At 44.4% G+C, this 20050-nt stretch overlaps 1 long non-coding RNA gene across 1 annotated transcript in view; it reads left to right on the forward strand.

Moving 5' to 3' along the window:
* The first annotated feature begins 11236 nt into the window (after window positions 1–11236).
* LOC119521705 overlaps window positions 11237–20050 on the forward strand; it is a 72654-nt gene continuing 63840 nt past the window's right edge. Inside the window, exon 1 of the long non-coding RNA XR_005214401.1 lies at window positions 11237–12159. This is a non-coding gene — a long non-coding RNA (uncharacterized LOC119521705). The remainder of the gene's footprint in view (window positions 12160–20050) is intronic.

Raw genomic sequence — 20050 nt, forward strand, 5'->3', positions numbered from 1 at the left:
GCTGTTGCTGTTCGAATGACTGTAGTTATCTGTCACTAACAATGGATGGCTCTGGAGTGAAGCCAGACCCAAGACATCTGACCGACTCCCAGTGATGTCTTACTGTCCAAAGGGAAAAAAAATTCAGGTTTAGTGTGTCCATGTTGCAGAGAGGACTCGAAGCTTTCAGGACTTTCCCTGAACACCAAGCAGTGTCCAGTCCTGCCTTTTATAGGTCACCTCACATCCTCCGTGCAAAGGCTAATTAGTATGCCCAAACTTCCAGGCTGAGCCTATATCCCACTTCCCCTTATCTGTGCGCTCTCTCCCTGCTCTCTCTCTAGTTCGTTCATTCATTCAACAAATATATATTAAGGGTCTACTAATTTATTGAGGCACTATTCTCAGCACTTGGGATTTATTAGTAAACAAAAAACAGACCAGAAAGAAAGGAGAGCAGGGTGAGCATGATGAGCCCTGCTGGCGGAAGCAGCAAGGGGGAAGTTGGCAATAATAGAAAGGGGTCATCTGGTAAGCTTCACTGACAAGGAGAAATCTGAGGAAAAACGTGAAGGATGTCACCTCCTCTGAATTCTGCTCTGCAATTCTTCACACAGATGTGCAAATGAGATTAAGTTTAGCTTTCACACAGGGAAGGTGTGACTGGGGGGCAGTTTGGGGGTTGGCAGAGGGTTAAGAAGCCAAGCCATAATCAGTGGCCAGTCCTCCTGTTTATCTGCCCACTCTCCTTGCAATGTGGAGACTCAGAGTGGAGGTTCCTAAAATAGCCTAATAACTTGTTACCAAAGTAGCTCAGACTGGCTCTGCAGTTAAAGAACAAAGGAAAGAGGCCACTTAAGCATAGAAGTGGTGTCAGTGCCTTCTGTGGGCATAACAGTTATAGTCAGGGGTGGAGACTTGATTCAAATGTTTCTTATTTTGAATGTTTCCAATTTACACAGGCTGCATGTTTCAAATTTGCATGGGATAGTTAGGCCTATCGAATAGGCTGTAACCTCTGGAGTACCCAGCCAATGGAGAAACAGGGGAGGGGCTTGCATGTTAGGCTTAGGGAATAAATAGCGCTGTGTTCTATTGTTCAGCAGGCCAATCACCACATTTTGGTTGCATGCCCGTTCTTGCAAGATTATGAATAAATTCTTTCCTTCTCCACAATCGGGTGAGCGTTTATTCCTTTTTAGGTATAGTGCTTTTTCTCACATGGATGATACATGTCCTCATATTATTATTTCATATCAGCCGTTTCCTCGTTTAACTTTTAAGCATCTTAATTTTGGGAATACGGCTTATATTTTTCTGAACCTAATCAACACAGAGCACACAGTAGGGACAGCATACAAAAGCTTCCACTGTGGAGAGAAAAGGCAGATGAGGCTGATGGAAGGAGTATTTGCTCTTAAACCTGCAATACAAGCCATTCCTCTCTCACTCACATGCCCAGGGTTTCTGTTCCAATTTTAGGTCAAACGGACTTAATTCCATATTATCATAGTGTATTTGAATAAAAAGAGTCCCTGCAAATGAGCTAATCCAACTCTCTCATTTTATAGGCAAGGAGCCTGTGACCTGAGAGGCTGGGATCCTCCCAGGTCAGAGACTGGCAGATGCTGTCCCAAAGATCGCCCTGCAGCTGAATGAGCTGTCACTGCCACTTAGGAGCACAAGAGGATGCAGCTCCAGCCGGGGCCCCGCAGCCCCTCAGGACTACACAGAACAAATACAGACCCCCAGTGCCATGTCAGGTGCAGAAGCAGCAGGAACATCTCCAGCACCCCATGCTCCCAACTTGCACCAACCTTCATGGCACAGCACTCCCTTGGGCTCTTTGCCAAATCAATTTCTAGAGCAAAGAGCTGGTTGTGAACATCCTGTGCATTTCTGTAATGAACCTGCCTGTGCCTTGGCTTCTCTCTCAAAGAAGACTTAGACATTAGCTATCACTTTAAATTTGTAATAAAGCTGAAATCTACAACCTTTGTTGACTCATGCCCTCTATGAGAAGCACAAAACCTCACACTCCTTTTGCATTAATTACAGTTGCAACATAAACATAAAACCAGGGCTAAATATAAAACAGTAATTTTTTTTAAATGCGTTTTTATCTTGAAAGATATTTTGACTTAAAAATCAAGTAATGTTAATATGAACACCAAGTCTGCTTGGTTAGGGGGAAAAAGTCATTTTTTTTTTCATTTTCTATACATAAAGCACCGAAATATGGACAGTGCTTTTCCAGATCTACATAGGATCTTATTATTAAGTGTCAACAGGAGAAGGCAAAGCTATATTTTAAACGATGATGACCTAAGAGTTAAATGATGCCAGAAAACTGGAGTTTCGGGGAATGAGCCTACAACCTGGAACCAGGCCCTGAGCTTTTTTAATTCAGATAATAGGGGTGCTTGGCAGGGACACCTTTGCCAAACCTGCATGCTTTGACTCCGAGTACCATCTCCCTGAAACCTCAGACTAATTCCCAAGATCAGTAAGACATCAGGATCTGTCCTTAGCACCATCCCTGACCGGAGCAGACCAGAGATGAATGGAAACCGAGTAACGTGAGCATAGCCTTCAAAAAGGAAAGGTTTGTGCGTCTGCAGCCTACCAGAGGCTTCTAATGGCACTTCAAATAACAGCCAAGCAGGGAAATAGGCAGGGGACTGTTGTTTCAGCCCCTGAAGAAAACATAATATTGTCAAGTAGTTGGGGGGAGGGGGAATTGAGAATGTTACCGACAAGAACGTTGGACTGTACTGTAAACTGTACTATACCTCATGGTTCTTTGTATTCAAAGATGACGTGCCCATCAGCTTTAGAATGTGGCTTAAATACCAATGTGAAATCTTATCTGCACCCCATAGATTGTTCTAGGGTTTGCTGCTGCCTTGTCACTACTTGTTACTCTGCTGCTGATATTCATGGTTAACCGGAAGCTTCTGGTCTAAGGTGGGGGGAGCTCATACCTTACGGCCTCAGGGCTATTATGCTCAGATCATGGCTCTGGTTTAACAGCAGTTGGTGCTAAAAAGAGTGGCTTGGGGAGTCACTTTTGCTGTGGGAAGGACATACCCCCCCCCACTGCATCCCCAGTATCCCAGGAGGTAGTGAGAGGACCAGGAAACAGTAAAGCAGAGCACGATGGAAGAAACTTTGAGAAGAAAGCGGGTTGAGCCTCCAGCCCCATAGCCCTGCTGTTCCAGTTTGCTAATGCTGCCAGAATGCAAAATACCAGAGATGGATTGGCTTTTATAAAGGGGGTTTATTTGGTTACAGGTTACAGTCTTAAGGCCATAAACTGTCCAAGGTAACACATCAACAATAGGGTACCTTCACTGGAGAAAGGCCATTGGCATCTGAAAAATCTCTGTTAGCTGGGAAAGCACATGGCTGGCATCTGCTTGCTCCCAGGGTTGCGTTTCAAAATGGCGTTCTCCAAAATGTCAGCTTTCAATGGCTAACTTCAAAGTGTCTCTCAGCTGTAGCTTCTCTGAAGTCCTTCTGTTTCTGAGCTTTTATAGGGTTCCAGTAATCAAATCAAGACCCAAGCTGAATTGGCAGGGCCACACCTCCATGGAAATAATCCCACCAATTGGTCACACCCTAATCAAAGGTGTTACTGGTAACATCTCCATGGAAACAATCAAAAGGTTCCAATCTAATCAACACTAATATGTCAGCCCCCACAAGACTGCATTAAAGATAATGGTGTTTTGGGGGACATAGTACATCCAAACTTGCACACCTGCCCAAGCAAAATGTCTAGTTTCAGAAAAGAGAGCCAGGCCAACCACAGCTGTCATTTATCAAGGAGATTTACATGCCTTCTCTGATTTAATTCTTGCAACAACCCCGCCGCATAAGAATTATAACCCCCATTCACAGATGACATAATTGACATGCAGAACAATTAAGTAATTTGTTAAGAGTCAAAAAGATAGCAAGTCCTAGAGCTAGAATTTGATCTCAGGTAGATTTTATACTAAAGCCCTTGCTTAACTTGGTAATGCCAACAGGCTGCTGAGGTTAAAGTAGCAGCTCTTGAGAAACTGAATTTGCCCTGTAGCACCTTCTGCTTCTGCTACCCTTTCTTCTTAAGGTGTCCCAGTTTTAACTTGCCTTTCAACAGCCAAGGAGATCATGCTGTCATCCATGCACACACTGAGGAGTAGTGTTACTAAAAGCAGCAAAAATCATTAAGGATATCATTTAGTCACATCAATCAACATTAAATTCTAATTTGAATCAGTTATCTATTGCTGTACAACAAACCACCTCAAAACTTAGTGGCTTAAAACAGCAACTTATCATTTATCATGATTGGTCCTGTATGTTGGCCCAGAAGCTCTGCTGCAGCTGTCACTTGGGCTCACTCATGCAACCACATTCATGAGTGGATCAGTTGGGGTCTGTGCTCAGCTGGGATAGCTAAGAAATCTGGGCCTCATTCTCCACATGGTCTTTCATTCTGAGCCTTTTCACAGCATGGTGATCTCCGAAGTCCAAGAGGACAAAAGCAGAAGCTTGAAAGCCTCATAAGGCCTAGCCTCAGAAATCATACCATGTCACTTCTATCTTCCACTGATTAGAATAATTCATAAGGGCAGCCCACATTCAAGGAGTGAGGAAATAGACTCCACTTCTGGACGGAAGGAGCACCAAAGTCATATTGCAAAAAGGAGTGATCCATTAGGGGCATTATTGTACTCACTATGGTAGCACAGTCTTCAATTAGGCCCCAATGATTCATGTCTCTTTCATAGGTAAAATCCCCAAAGTCACATCCAATCCCAGCATCAGGCTGAGGGTTCAGGATCTCATGAAAATCATCAAGTCCAGATACAGACGATGTGTCTTAAGAGCAGCTCTTTGGTGGGACTCCTCTTGACTTAAGAGATCAGTGAACTAAAAAGACAATTATCTTCCCCACACTTACACCCCCAATATACAGTGGAAAACCAGACAAGATAACTATAACAGATACTCTGATTCATAACAGGGAGAAATGGGAGGCTCAGCCCTGTCACTGATCCATAGTAATTCTGAAATTCTGCTGAGTGTACCTTACAGGCCTTCCCGCCTGGGAGCAGGGAATGTTCCTGGATGGGGACCAGCTCAGTTCCCTAGGAGTGGTTTCTTCGATTATTGTTCTCCCCAGCTATTGGCTCTGCCCCAGACTCAGGAGTATACCTTCTGAGACACATTTACCTTTCCAAAAGAAATGGCCCATGTTTGCATCTGAGAAGCTATTTTAGTCTTCTTTCTGCCAATAGAAAGCTGGCGGGACCCAAGGCCACTTTTTCATTTTGAACTCTCTCTCTCTCTTCTAATCCAAGTTGATAGTGCTCTTGTAAAAGCCATACTCACAAAAAACTCTTGTGTATTTCCTATGAATCTTACAGAGGTTCATCCATGCCCAAAAGCCACATCCATAATTCCTTTCTAGACATACTTCTCTTTACTTTGGACAGTCAAGCTGCAATGAAACAATGCCCTTAAGATTCTTGGAGAATTTCTAACTCAGAGAATCTTTTCCTGAGGAGAAAGGAAATGTGAAATAGTTTCCTTTCTAACCCCCCAAAAATCCTGTTCTTCTATATTCCCTGTAAATTCTGCTTACAAACCAATCATTTCATTCTTTGGTTCATTTCTCTCTTCCCAGGTTGAAAAACAAAAAGCCAATGGGCACTTTCAACATTTTGTCTGGCAATGTTCTCAGCCATGTCCACAAGTTCATTAGGTACATTTTCTATCTTCCAAGTTACTGTGGGCATCAGTGTATCCATTACATAACATGGGTCACCATTTTTTCAGCCTCCAATATCCTCACTGGTCTCCCAGCTTGTGCTAACAAACTCTGTGATGCCCTTTCAGCCTCTACTCACAACCCAGTCCCAAGTCAATACCACATGTTTTAGGGTTTTCCTACAAAAACCCACTTCCAGACATCAATTTCTATATCAGTTACTTATTACTGCACACACACACACAAAAAAAAAACTTAGTGGCTTAAAACAACCAGAATTTATCATTTCTCACAATCCCACAAGTTGGCTGGACTGTTCTGCTGTTCTTGCCAGTGCTAAACTCAGCTGGCAGGTTGGCTGGGGGCTGAGCTCACCTGGGCCTTTCTCTCCAGAAGGTCTTACATGCTGGGCTTCTTCTCAGCCTGATAAGCTTGCGGTGATCAAAGAGCCAAAGTGAGGCTCCAAACCTCTCACAGCCTAGCCTTAGAAGTTACTCAGGGTTCCTTATGCCATATTCCATTGTTTGAATCAAGTCACAAATTCAGCCTATATTCAAAAGGATGGAAAATTATACTGCACCTCTCAATTGAAGGAGTAGCAAAGGGATATGAATACAGAGAAGTGTAATTCATTAGGGGCCATTATTATAACAACCTACCACCTAAGTTATGTTTTATGCATGAAATATATGAATATATGCATAACACGATTTTTTTAACATCTGAATTTGGAATCATATTTACTTTACTAGTTTATTTAGAAAAATGTAGTTTAGTCATAATACTTTATGGTAGTCAGCTAGTGAATGGCCTGTAGTATTTTTGGCAAAAGTAATGAATTCTTAGTGATTTGAGATTTGCCTACAGCTCCTGGCTGTAAAACGTTTCCTGTGAAGTGCAATGATATTGCTTAGGGATTTTTGTGGAAATTATAGGGTTTATAGATTAGCAAAGTGAGAATTAATGAGGTTCCACTGTCTTTACTGCAACCTAAGAAATGGAATTCCTATAAATAAATTACTTCTAAGACTTAAGGCCTTTTTCAAATCATTCTGGCAAAGATGACATCATATCGAAAGCAGAAAGCTGTAAAAGCCTAAATTTTGCCATTATGGAGATCATTTTTACTGCAATGCATAATTTTTATTAATTAAATTTTCACATGGATAACTTGGCAGTAAAATTATTTATAATCTAAGTATATGACTATAATGTTCCTGTGTAATTTTTTTTACAAAGGTTTGGGAGAATGTAAGCTATAGTTTCCTATCTTTATTTCTCAGAGTCACTTTTACTATTTAACTTAAGAAATTTTTATACCTTAAAATATAGAGTGTTATTTCTCAGACATTTGTGAGTGAAACAAAATGTTATTTTTACTGTCTTCAGAAATGTGTAAAATGAGTGATTATAAAAATACTTCATAATATTTACCATCTTTCCCATACATTAAGGGAGTTAATGACAATGTTCTGAAGAATACTGAATAAAATCATTTTAACTGGAGAACACTTAACTCTACATACAGAAGGAAGATCCTATCAAGTTAGATGAGATAGAATCTCACACCTTAATTTATATTGCTATCACAGCATCCTAACTGTTCAATAATCTTTTACCACGTCAAAAGTTTTTACCACATTGATGGTGACTTGAGACACATTGACATAACAGCTTCAGAATAAATTACATATTCACAGAAAATTAAACATCTATGTTCAGAACACCTAAATGCATTAAAAATTTCAGTAATTCATCTTGTGAAATCTTTCTCCAGTGCCATTTAGAGTCTATTGGCCACTCTACCAAAAGCTTTAAAATATAAAATGATATTAAAACACTGCAGTTACAAAATAAGAACAAACACCTCAGAATGTTTGTAGGTACAAAAGACAAGAATTAATATCATAGAATGTAATATAACATCATAATGACATTAAGATATAATATCCATAGAAATAGGAGAAAAAAATCACTTTTCCAAAATGGCAGCTACCACCACTAATACAGAGGAAAATCTACTGAGTAGGCAGAGTCATGTTTGTTGAATGAACAAATAAATAATGAATGAACAAGCAATTAAGTGAATGGACCATATGGCCCAAGCTTCATGATAAGGGCCCAATTTCAAGAGATAAGCTCAACCCCAAAAGACACTGAGACCCAATCACCCTACTGGAATGAAGTATTATAAGCCACCATGGAGAAGAGGCAAATAAGTCAAAGATAGCAACAAGGGGTGGGATGCAACCTCGGCTAATACCTCATGAGAAGATATTACACTACCCAACTAGTGCATTCCAGAAAACAACCTCTGCTCTGGAAGCCTGTGGTAGCTATTTCATTCAGGATACAAATTTTGAAGGGTCTGTGAAGAGAGCCTTGAGGAAAGGGCTTTATGTGTTTTCATGTTCCAAAAACCTAGCTTAATAGCCTACTGGAATAAGGGCTGAAAAGCCATTGGGGGCACTGAAGAAAAACCCAGGAGCAGGAGGGAAGGGCTAAGAGATTGTCAGTAGCTAGTTTGTTTCACTTCATGTTTGTTCAACAAGCAGGTTTTAGTATCTGCTGTATAATTAAGATATTAATAAGAGCAAGCATTTGCTCATTAGATTACGTAAGTGTGTCTGTGTACTTATTATCTCTCATGGTTCTGTGGGTTGACAAAGCTCAGCTGGGAAGTTCTTGCTGGTGATTCTTCATACAGTTGAAGTCAGATAGCAGCTGGGATCGGATCTCCACAAAGCTGGAAAGACTGGGCATTCAAATGGTTCATTCACATGGTTGGTAGTTGATGTTACCTGCGGACTAGGAGCTCAGCTGTGACCTGAGCACCTACATGTGACCTTTCCACTAGCTCAGACCTCATGAAAAATGTAGCTGGGTCCCAAGAGCAAGCAATTCCAAGAGACCCAAGTAGAAGCAGCAAGATTCATATGATCTAGTCATAAAGTGTCACTTCAGCTGCAGCCAAGATTCAAGGAGGGACTAGGCAAGAGTACAAACAGGGGTGGGAGTGCAGGGAGGGTATCTTTGAAGGAAAAAAAATTTATATATATGACTCCCAGACATTATTACACAGTGTGTTTTACATACATTCTTTTATTCACTAAATTACAGTGTTCCAGTTTGCTAATGCTGCCATTAGGCAAAATACCAGAAATGGATTGGCTTTTAAAAGGTGGCTTATTTGGTTCAAAATTTACAGTCTGAAAGCCATAAAAATGTCCAAATTAAGGCATCAACAGAAGTATACCTTACTGAAGGAAGGCCAATGGCGTCCGGAAAATCTTTGTTAGCTGGGAAGGCTCATGGCTGGCATCTGTTGTTCCCAGGTTGTGTTCCGGCTCCTCTCTAAGCTCCTGTGCTTTCTTCAAAATGTTACTCTTGGGGCATTCTGTCCTCTTTTATCGTCTCCGGAGCAAAGTGTCAGCAAGGCGACCATCTCCAAAATGTCTCTCTTGGCTGTAGCACCGAGCTCCTTCTGTCTGAGCTCTTATAGGGCTCCAGTGATTTAATTAAGCTCCATGCTGAATGGGGGGGCCACATGTCCATGGAAATAATCCAGTCAGAGTTATCATCTACAGTTGGGTGGGTTACTTCTCCATGGAAACAACCCAATATAAAGGTTCCAACCTAATCAAGACTAAATACATCTGCCCCCACAAGAATGCATTAAAGAATATGGCATTTTGGGGGACATAATACATCCAAACCAGCACATACTGGCAACCCCATTTTACAGATGAGGAACCTGAAGCTCAGAGATGCTAAACCACTTGACTGAGACTACCCAACGATAATTTTCCTCTCTGACATCCAGTTAACCCAAAGCCCTCTCAATCAGCTCTATTACTTCCTAGGTGCAAGGTTTTGTTCTAAGGAGCACAGTTGGGAATATGAATGAGACAGGAAATACATACCCCCGCCTTCTAGGATTTTATAATTTCATGGAGCTACACAATATTGAAAAGAATTTCAGTATTTTGAAAGAAGAATTTGTGGCTGAGCAGGAAACCTTAATTTTGACAGATCCTGCTTCAAACTACTGACATTAAATAGTGGGAAACTGCCCTGAAAAGCCTCTTTGATCCTTTCTATGTTCTTCGGAGAGATAGGAAAGTGAAAATAAGGACCACATAGGGAAAAGGATGAAGACCAGAATGCAGAAGCCCACTGAGGAATCCCTAAAAGGTGACTGAAACTTCCACCACTATTGCTATCTGGATTCCTTTGCAATAATGAAGGAACTGTTTGTTTGCTTAACGTGAAAATTTATATGCTATTGATTCTTCTCCAAATGGCCAAGCAGACAGGGTGTGTATTTGTGTTTGTGTTAAAGATTGGGTTTAAAGGGCTTTTTCTCTTTCCGGCTGTAGTAGGTAGACAGTCATATAATCCTCGCCCATTTTATCACACTGTTGATCACTTTCTCTACCTACAGGGCAATAATTTTCCACTCTGTAATCCAATCAATATGCTCTCTGCCACTAACTCCCCTCACCTACCCTTCTAATCCTCACAGATACCAGATTTTTTCTAATTGCAATTTTTTGGAAGTTTAATACAATTTAAGTCTGTACTATCTGTCAAAGCTAGTTTTTGATAAAACATGGGAATATGTTCTTGCTGTCAACTACTAAAAGCCCAAGAGTCAAGTTTTAAGAACTTGAATCACAGTCCACCGTATTTGTCCCCTTGTGTCTTGCAACCGCAGCCCTAGGTGTTTTGTATAATACATGAATGAACCCCGCTTAGAAACAGAAATGCATTTTCAATAAGTATTTACTATGATGTTCTGAGCATACAGCTTTAAATTTGCCCGCTGTAGCTTGAAGCATTACACAAACTGTTGGTCTGCTGACTGCCTCTCTGGCAGTAACACACACAGAAAATAGATTGCTAAGGGTTTTTTTTTCCCCTCCTCCTCCCTCTCTCCTCTCGCGCTCGCTCGTTCCTTTTTCGCTTTTTTTTTTTCAAACCAGTAGTGAGCATTTTTAAAAATCTTGTGGCATTTTTAATCAACACGTATTTCTTTCCAGGACCTATAATCCTCTATTGATTCCTATTGAAATGCTTTTCTTTTCTGTGCCCCCTCTGCTGATCGAATTTCAGATCAGCCACAGGATATGCAACTAACCTTCCGGCACTACTGAACCCAACCGAGCGAGGGTGATCAAAAGGCTTGATGCAGTCATTAAACATTCCCATCGCCCGGGCAGCAGCTCTAATGGAAGCTATCTCTTTGCATTGCAATTTTTTTTTCCTGTCTTTTCTCTACCTCTAAAAAAATGTTTTTTGTTTTTGTTTTTTATTTTTGCCTTTGATCGCCAGGGAGGGGGGAGAACCTGAGAACAAAAGAGCCTATCTTTTTCCCCGGAGCTGACGTCAGTCTGACTTTACTGACAACTATTCGAGCGTGCGGAGCAGTTGGAAGCGGCCCCGCAGCCGCCCCCACCCCCATACCTTCCACTCTGGGGAGAAAACAAGACTTTGGGCGACTACGCAGACGCACCCCGAAAACGGCCCAGCCAGGCTCCGCGCTCGCCTTCCTGCCGCTTGCTCAGCAAACGGTGCCCTAGGCTGATTTGTGGGTCTCGGTTTTAACTGGGACGGAAAACAGGCGGCGGGGGCGGAGCGCGAGCGGCGGAGGCCCGGCAGGGAGGCCAAGAACGTCCCTCCCGCCCCGGAGAGCGGACGCGGCCCCGAAGTGGGTCCCCTCAGGATCAGGTCCGGGCGCGTCCGGGCCCCGCGGCGGCGCGGGGTTCCGGGCGCAGGCACCCACCGAGCCCACGGGCGCGCGCCAGGCTCCCTCCCTCTAAACGCCCGGACCCGACCTCGCGGGCACGCGCGCCGCCTCCCCACGCCCGGCTTCAGCGGCGCCAGCTCCCGACTCGGCGAGCGCGGCGGCCGGCGGGACGCAAATCCCGGGCCGGAGACCGGCGCGGATCGGGGCTGCAGCTGCGAAGTTCCCCGGCCCGCGCTGCGGAAGGGCAAAGCACTCCTGGAAGCCCACGCCGGCTTCGCGGAGCGCGCGACTGGTTCGCAAATGGCCTTCTTCGGGACCTCCTACCGGGCCTGGGCGGTGATCGGTGATGCGAGCCAGGCCTGGACAACATTCCAAAGCGGGCCTTAGGGATAAATACGTCCAAGTAGGGCACAGCTCCGTCCTGCACTCCCAGAAGCCTAAAATGTATGACCGAGCCAAACCACTTCTGGAAAAGTCATATTTCCCAGCTTTCCGTGAACTAGTTTTTACTTTTTTTCTATATCTGGAGGAGAATGTGCATCGTTTCAGGGAAGAAAAAAGAAAAAAGCTGTGCAGAGTAGCCAGGATTCTGGGAATGTGGCCGGTTGGATGGGGCCGGTGCCTGTTGCTTGTCCATGTCGCACACCTGAGACGTTTATTTATTAGGGTAAGTGCTTACTGTAGACAAAATGCCTACCAAAACAAAGCTGTGAATCCTGCAGGGATAGAAAAGTGAGTAAAAAACAGACCCCTTACCTCAGGAAATTTTAGTTTTACTAAGGGAAAACATGCCCTCAAAAGCAAGTCCCTTGGGTTAACAAAATGTGGTCTATCCATACAATGGAATATTATTCAGCTATAAAAAAGAATGAAGTCCTGATACATGCTACAACATGGATGAACCTTGAAGACGTCATGTTGAATGAAACAAGCTAGATACAAAAGGACAAATATTGTATGATCTCACTTAAATGAAATATCTAGAATAAGCAACTTCGTAGAGTCAGAAAGTAGATTAGAGATTACCAGGGCTGGAAGAAGGGGAAATGGGGAATTATTGCTTAAGGGATACCAAGTTTCTGTTTGGGATGGTGGTGATTGTGAATGTAACTGATACCACTGAACTGTATATATGTAAATGTCTAAAATGGGAAATGTGGTGTATATATATTGCCACAATAAATAAAAACAAACAGGGGAGGGGAGGAGGAAATTTGTGCTAGCTGGGACATGTTACTCCCTGAGCACATTGCATCACTTCCATTACAGCATTTATCACAGTGTACTGAAATTATTGGTTGACCCACTATCTCCCCCACTGGGAAAGATTCCTAGAGGGTGGTACCAAGGCTTATTGCTCTTTGTATCCGCCCCAGCACTTCAAAGCCTACCATAGGTCCCGAATAAATGTTTTCTTAAATGAGTATATGTTGGAGGAGATAGTAAAGTGCTGCAAAGTACAGGTGAAGGAAAGGAGTCTGAGAAGGCTTCGTGAAAGTGCAGGCATTTGAGCTGGACCCTGAAGACCAACCGTGGAAGAGAGTCAAGACTCATTCCAGGCTGAGGGAACATCCTGAGTGAAGGGGGAGAATATACAGTGGGTGGGAGAGCTGTGGAGTGGAGCAGGGACTGACTTGGGGGGATAAAGATGGAGGCTAGTGCCAGGAAGTGCTAAAGGCCCTTGCCATGCAGGGAACAGCCAGGAAAAACACAACGTATTCTATTTATCAGTTCTGGAGTATGGATATGCAGATATAAAATAAGGAATATGGACATACAGAAAAATTATTAAAAGTAAAGAGAAGAAAAATAAAGAGGGCAGTTTATAGGGGAATTTCAAAAAAAATATGTGAAACAAAAAAGAAATGCCAAGGAGAATGCCTAGTTGAGACTCTGCGAATAGCAACAACAAAATTAATAGTATTTGAGGGGAAATGCTATGGAAGAGGGAGAGAAATGGCATAGCAATGGAACTAATATTATGCCTAAAGATACTTGATCACTCCAATTTGTTTCTCATCAGTGAAGGCATGAACATTCCAGAAAGTTTCACCAACCCTCAGGATCACACACAGAGGATCACTATGTGAATGTGACTTAGGAAGACAACTCTAAGAATAATAACCCAGCCACGACCACTACTTTCTTCTAATATAGAATCAGTTTGTGATCTTCTCAGCATCTTAAAAGCACAATGGTACCTCGCACAACAGAGAGAACAAGAGCTGTGTGTCTGGGTTGTTCTGACGCTCTGCCTCCTTCCATGCTTTGGGGAGGAAGCATGTGGCTATTTAGAAAATCTGGTTTTCTGGGCATAGGAAAGCTTTATTTAAGTCACTCTATAATCAGGAAGACTCCAGAAAGCTCAGAAAATGAACACTCTTCTGCGGGTGCTTGGGCCAGAGGCCAGACACCTCTAAGGAGCAGGAAGGAGGGTAAAGAGGGGCTCTTCTCCCAAGAGGGGCTCAGCAGGGGGTCTTGTTGCACCTTCCCACTTTGCAAAGAGAGCCATAGCCCAGTGGAATTCTCAGGCAGCATACAATGGGGTCTCTATTACCTGGATTTCACTCACTCAGGGCTAATGTTCAAGGAGGCACTCAGGAAACCTCTTCACTGCCTCGAAGAAAGGGTAGCACGCAACAATAATAGTCATGAATAATGAATAGTGCTATCTTTACATTTTCAGGGTACTTTGTAATTAACCAAGTGTTTTCACATACATTTCCTCATTTCATCCTTACAATAGAAGGATCAGTCAAGGGTTAGAGAAATGTTGCCCCTATTGTATCTCAACTTGACTGACTAAAAGTGAATATAGTCTTTCTAGACTTTGAGCACTCCATCAGTACAGAAGGCGATGGTAGAAGGGGAGAAAAGGCAGGAAGTTAGTTCTGGGACTTGCCAGCCCATACAGAATGAAGATTATTAAGCGATCAGCATACAATTTAACCGTAACAGGGGCACGCGACTTTTTCCTCCATCACAACCAACAAATAGCCGCCTCCCCGTTTGCAGTGCTATTATACAGATCCATGCATTAGTGACCACACCTCGGAAGTGCTTCCTGCCTCCCAGCTCTGCACATGCCCACCCATTCCCCCAAACTGGAGGTTGTGGAAGGATGTCACGTGCTCATGCAAAAATCTCTGGTGCCTGAGTACAAGCTCCCAGGGCTATAATTCGAGATCGTCTGTGGGCTGGTCCCACCCTACCCAGTCTTTAGTTAGGTCAGAAGTCCATTTCCAAGTTGCTTCCACCCTGGCTGGAATGCCCTTCCTTCTCGCCAGGAATAAAAATTCTACACACAAGGCCAGCAGATGTTGTAACCACCATGAAAATGTCAACACCTCTGGTGGTTCCAGTCTTTGAATTATGGTAGATATACTACAGCTCAGCACAGCCATCTTCAAACTTGAGTACACCTGTACCTCTGGGGCTGACAAAGTCTTTCCAGCGGGGTTCACTGACAAGGATATTTTGAAGGAAAGCAATTTGCAGATCTTCACTTTCCATTTCTGCTTTTAATTAAACATTTCTGTCCTCCCTTTGCAATATCTCTTCCCGCACTTTGCAAAAGAATGGTGTCCCTCTCACTCATTCCTAATCTTACTAGGATGCATTGCTCAGGGGTTTTAATGAGACCCTCCTGGGCACCAAATAGAGGAAAAATTGAAAATATTGGTTTAGACATAGAGAAAGTAAAGACCATTCAAGACTGGGTAACAAATCCTTCTCAAATCGGGTGGTTTCTAATACTTTGCTTCTAACAGAGTTGAAGGAGGGCCTCATAAAGTTGTCAGCTGATGGATCATTAAAAATAATTGTTGATAATAGGCTACCATGTAATTTGGGACAAATAGGTCAGAAGGAGTTTTAAAAATCAAATGCAATTTCCATAACAAAACTTTTTCCATTCCCACGTCCTTAGTTATAAGAACAGGGATCTTTCATCTATAGACAATGAAACATAGAAATAGAACTGATGCTAAACATTTGTCATTCTAGCAATAAGCAACATTTATCCATAATACATGTAATGTTTGAAAAAAGGACAGTATCATCCATCTTATTAAGAGACTTATTAAGAGATTAAGAGAGTAAGATTTTACTTTTTATGTTAACATTTATCAAAATTTGCTATTCATTTATGTAGTTTGATCAATTGTGTAGTACTAATAATTGTAGTGATAACAAAATCCAGAAAACACTTAGAGCTTTTAAACACTTAGATCATTAAAAATGTATAAATTTTCATTTGTATACATATGTTTGATAGAGAAAACATGGACTATTCAGTAAAAGACTTTCAATCATAAATATATGATGTTAGCATTAAATTTTGAGGGAAAAGTGAAATGAAACTAAAAGTTCAAAGAGAAACCAGAACAGTATATGATTTCTGACTCTAAAGATGAGCTTCTTTGTATATTTCTTAAATGTATGATGGTGGGTAACAAACTTGCGGTCGGGGTTACTGCTTCTAGGGGGAGTGGCGGCCGGTAGCCGAGCCCTCAGCTCTCGGGGCTGCTTAAAGGGTACCGGCGGCGGGGGCTCTTTCCCGGAGGCGAGGGCGAGGCGGAGGACGTGGCCGGGTCCTCGGCGAGAGGCGTGCAAGGTGTGGAGGGCGGCGATAAGGACAAGACACTCTTCATCCAGTAGGAGTATGCGCCAAAAAGGCTTTATTCAGGGGTGATTACAGGTTATATAGGTTGGTAGGAAGGGCAGGGCTGGAAAAGAGGTGAAGTAGCCTTAAATGGCAATATTGAAGGGAGAGGGGCTAGGATTGGTTCTGAGAGGACGCAGGAGCCGTTGCAGCGGGCGGGGGTTGTTCTGGCCACGGTGCATGCGCGCTGGCGGTGGCAGGAGTGGCCTTGGCACCAGGGAGTGAGTGGGTAAGATAAGGAAGTGGGGAAAGGGCAGTTGGGAGAAAGGCGGTTTCCTCCGGCAAGCCTCCCCTGCCCGTGACATTTTGGGTGAGGAAAAGGGAGCTGCCTTGACCTCGCTCCCCAGGCTCGGGGGGGCTGCAGAGGGCACTCACGCCCGTACCTACTACCCTCCCCAGGGGGTGATCAGGTCCCCTGGCCCAGGCCTGGCAAGCTGAGGCACAAGTTCAGCTACCCGCAATTCCCCTTTCTTTTCTAATTAGAGGAAGAGGCTTTACCGGAGAGGCCCGCTAAGGGTGAGGGAAGGGGGAGGTCAGGGAAGGGAAAAAGGGGTTGACGGTGGCTCAGCGAGGCTGGAGCTCAGTGTTGGTGTGGTGCCCGGGCGCTTGACAATGGCTTCGCTGCAGCGGGCTGGGCGAAGGTGAGGGGTTTAAAGTTCAGGGGTTCAGAGAAGCTGGAACTCGAGGCGAGAGCGATGTTTAGGTGATTGGGAAGGGCCTCGCGGTCGGCGGGTTGACCGGTGGCGTTGAGGTCGCGGAGGGTTGGTTGTCATCTCGGAGTGGGGAGCGTCAGAGGTGGCGAGTCGCTGATACTGGATTTGCACGAACGAGGAAAAAATGGCATCCGTTTGTTTTCTTACAAGCTGGACAATTTTGCGGATGAGGCAGGGTCCTAAGATGAGAGCTAGAATAATTATTAATAGGGGGCCAAGAAAAGGAAGGATGTATGGGAGGATGAGAGTGAAAAAACTGGACCAATAATTGGTGGCTTCACGATCTCTTTTACGCTTTTCTAGTCCCTCTCGGACCCTTTTTAGGCTGTCTTCGACGAGACCTGTGGAATTGGCATAAACACAGCACTCTTCTCCTAGGGCGGCGCAGAGGCCTCCTTCTTTGAGGAGGAGAAGGTCAAGACCTCGGCAGTTTTGGAGCACGACTTCAGAGAGGGAATTGACAGAATTTTTTAGATGGTAAATAGCGTTTTGTAAGTGACGAATGTCCTCGTCAACAGCCGCCCTGAGGTGAGTTAGGGCGGAGCCTTGACTGGCTAGTGCAGCGATTCCGGTGCCAGTGCCGGCAAGACCTAGGAGGGAGGTAATTGTAAGGACGGTGATGGGCTCTCGCTTTTGCAGTGGGGCTGGAGCTGCAGTTCTTTCCAGACGGAGGAAGAAGTCTTCTTCGCTATGATATAAGACCCTAGGGATAAGGACAATTAGGAGGCAAGTTTCTTTATATTCGCTGATGATATTTGTGCTGAGACAGGGGGTAAGTCCTGTAGAGGAGCAGAGCCATTGGGAGGAGTTATGAGGAATGAGAAATTTTGCCGAGCTACTGGGAGATGAGTAGCTGGCACAGGCAGTGAGGTCGGGAGAGTTATTGGAGCGAGGGCGGACGCACTTTCCCGTATAGGAGACTGAATGAAAGGTCAGGGGGACGGCAGAGGTACTCCAATTGCATTCCGAGGGGCTGTCTTCTGTGCTTTCTGAAAAGGAGAGGTTGGAGGCAACGGGCTCGTACAGTGAGGAAGAGGTGGAGAGGCAGAGCCAGCAGGAGGAGGTAAAATTGGGGTTGGAGGAGTTCACTGAGGCAAAGGTGGCTTGGATGAGGCTGAGGAGGGGAGAGGAATAACGAGAAGGGGGCAGAGGAAGCTGGGGTGGTGGGGTTTGAGATGTAGTTGAAGTGCGTTTAGTTGGAACTAAGGTGCGGCTGGAGAGCTGTGGAAAAAGGGGGTTAATGACTTTATTGGGACCAATGTTAAAGGGCTTTTTTATAACAGTATTTTTCTTTGGTTGGTTTAAAGCCTCCTTTCTTATGATTATAAGGGTTCCCCGATCGAACCCCGATAGCCAAATTCGGAAGCCCCAAGTTTTACCTAGGAGCCAAAACGTATCGGCAGGGTTTTGTATGGTGAGCATTAATCTTTTAGGACAAAGGTACCTGTTGAAATAGCGATAGCCTGAATTTTGGCAAGTATACGGGATTACTGCGAGGTTTAGAAATTTATCAGGAACAGAAGGTTTCCAGCCAGTGGCTAATGTTTCACACCCCCAGTACGGGCAGTAATAGTCCTTTGGGGATTTACAATATGATTTTCCAGGATTTGAAGCTGGACACATATAATAATCCTGAACATAATAATCTTGAATTTTTAGGCTGCCTGGATAACCAGGAGGTTTTGGATTAGGAGGGATAAACAGATCAATGGCATAAAAGACGAAGGAGGGAGATCCCGCTGTGGTGTTGGAAAAAATTACTGTGGAGTCTTTCCAACGCGCAAGAGTCCACTTCCAAGGCTGGTGGGGATCGCCCTGGGTAGAAGAGGCAAGAATTAACATGACCATTAGAAGGGAGGTTATGCTTGGGTGAGGGTTGAGAGGGTGTATGACATTGGTTTTTGCCTGTTTATAGAGGCGTATAATTTTTCTAATTTCTCGCCGCTGCTGCGCTCTGCTCGGACTGGGGTCCAGGCCCAGGTATACTGTTGTCATCTGGTGCACCAGGCTGCGGAGACGACGGCGTTCCCGTCTCGTTGGACGCGTGGTTGCTGGTGGCGGGCCGGATTGCCCTTCCTGGGATCCATATTGGTTGTGCTGCATCATCTGGAAAAACACAAGCAAACCCGCGCCCCTGGGCGAGAAGTGGGGAGGGACCTTTCCAGGTATTATTCTCCGGGTCCTTCCAGTAAACCATCGGGGCCTGGGTGGGCCTATACGAGGGCCCCCAATGTTTATGTAGGGGCGAAAGCCCTTCCTTATTGAATGTGAGTAGATTAAGGTGAATAAGGGCTGCTATAACAAGGTCCCCTGGAGTCGCCTGGGGGAGCATTGCCTTTTCTTTTTCAATTTGTATTTTTAAGCGGCGATGGATTGCTTCTACGATGGCTTGTCCCTTTGGATTATAGGGGATGCCGAAATGATGGGTGATGTTATATAACTGAAGAAAAGCCGCAAAAGAGGCACTGCGATAGGCAGGCCCATTGTCTGTTTTTAGGTCCCAGGGGACTCCCATGAAGAGAATTCCTTGTCTTAGGGCCTTGATACAGTGTTTGGCCGTTTCCCCGGCGAGGGGAACTGCATAACACATGGCTGAGAAGGTGTCAATCATTACATGTACATACTTAAGGCGCCCAAAGGACGGAACATGAGTTACATCCATTTGCCATCTAGAATTTGGTTTTAAGCCTCGTGGGTTGACTCCTTGAGGTTGTAAGGGGCCTAGTGGCGCAAAGGGCGCACAAGTTGCACAATTGCGGACAAGATGTTTATAGGTATCTAAGGGGAGGCCAAATAGATGATGTAACGACGTAGCCGAAAAGTGAAACCTGGAATGCAATAACTTGGCCTGGTTAACAGTATCCCCCGGAGGGGCTGCCGTGTGGGTTAGCATAGCTTGGGTATGTTGAGTTGAGACTGCTTGGTCTACTATACTATTGCCATTAGCCAGGGGCCCCGGAAGGCTTGAGTGACTACGAATGTGGCTAATGAACCAAGGATCCTGTCGATGCTCCAGGATGCTTCTGAGGTTAGAAAGTGCTTTATCAATGGCCGAGTTTCTGGGGAAAAAGGTGGAAAACGCGAGGACTCGGCAGACCTGATACGTGTAGAGGCTGTCTGTGAAAATGTTTACTGGGTGGTTGCAGTGGGCGTTTAGTGCGTATGACACTGCCAGAATTTCC

This window comes from Choloepus didactylus, chromosome 2 (genome assembly GCF_015220235.1).
Source record: "Choloepus didactylus isolate mChoDid1 chromosome 2, mChoDid1.pri, whole genome shotgun sequence".
NCBI lineage: Eukaryota > Metazoa > Chordata > Mammalia > Pilosa > Megalonychidae > Choloepus > Choloepus didactylus.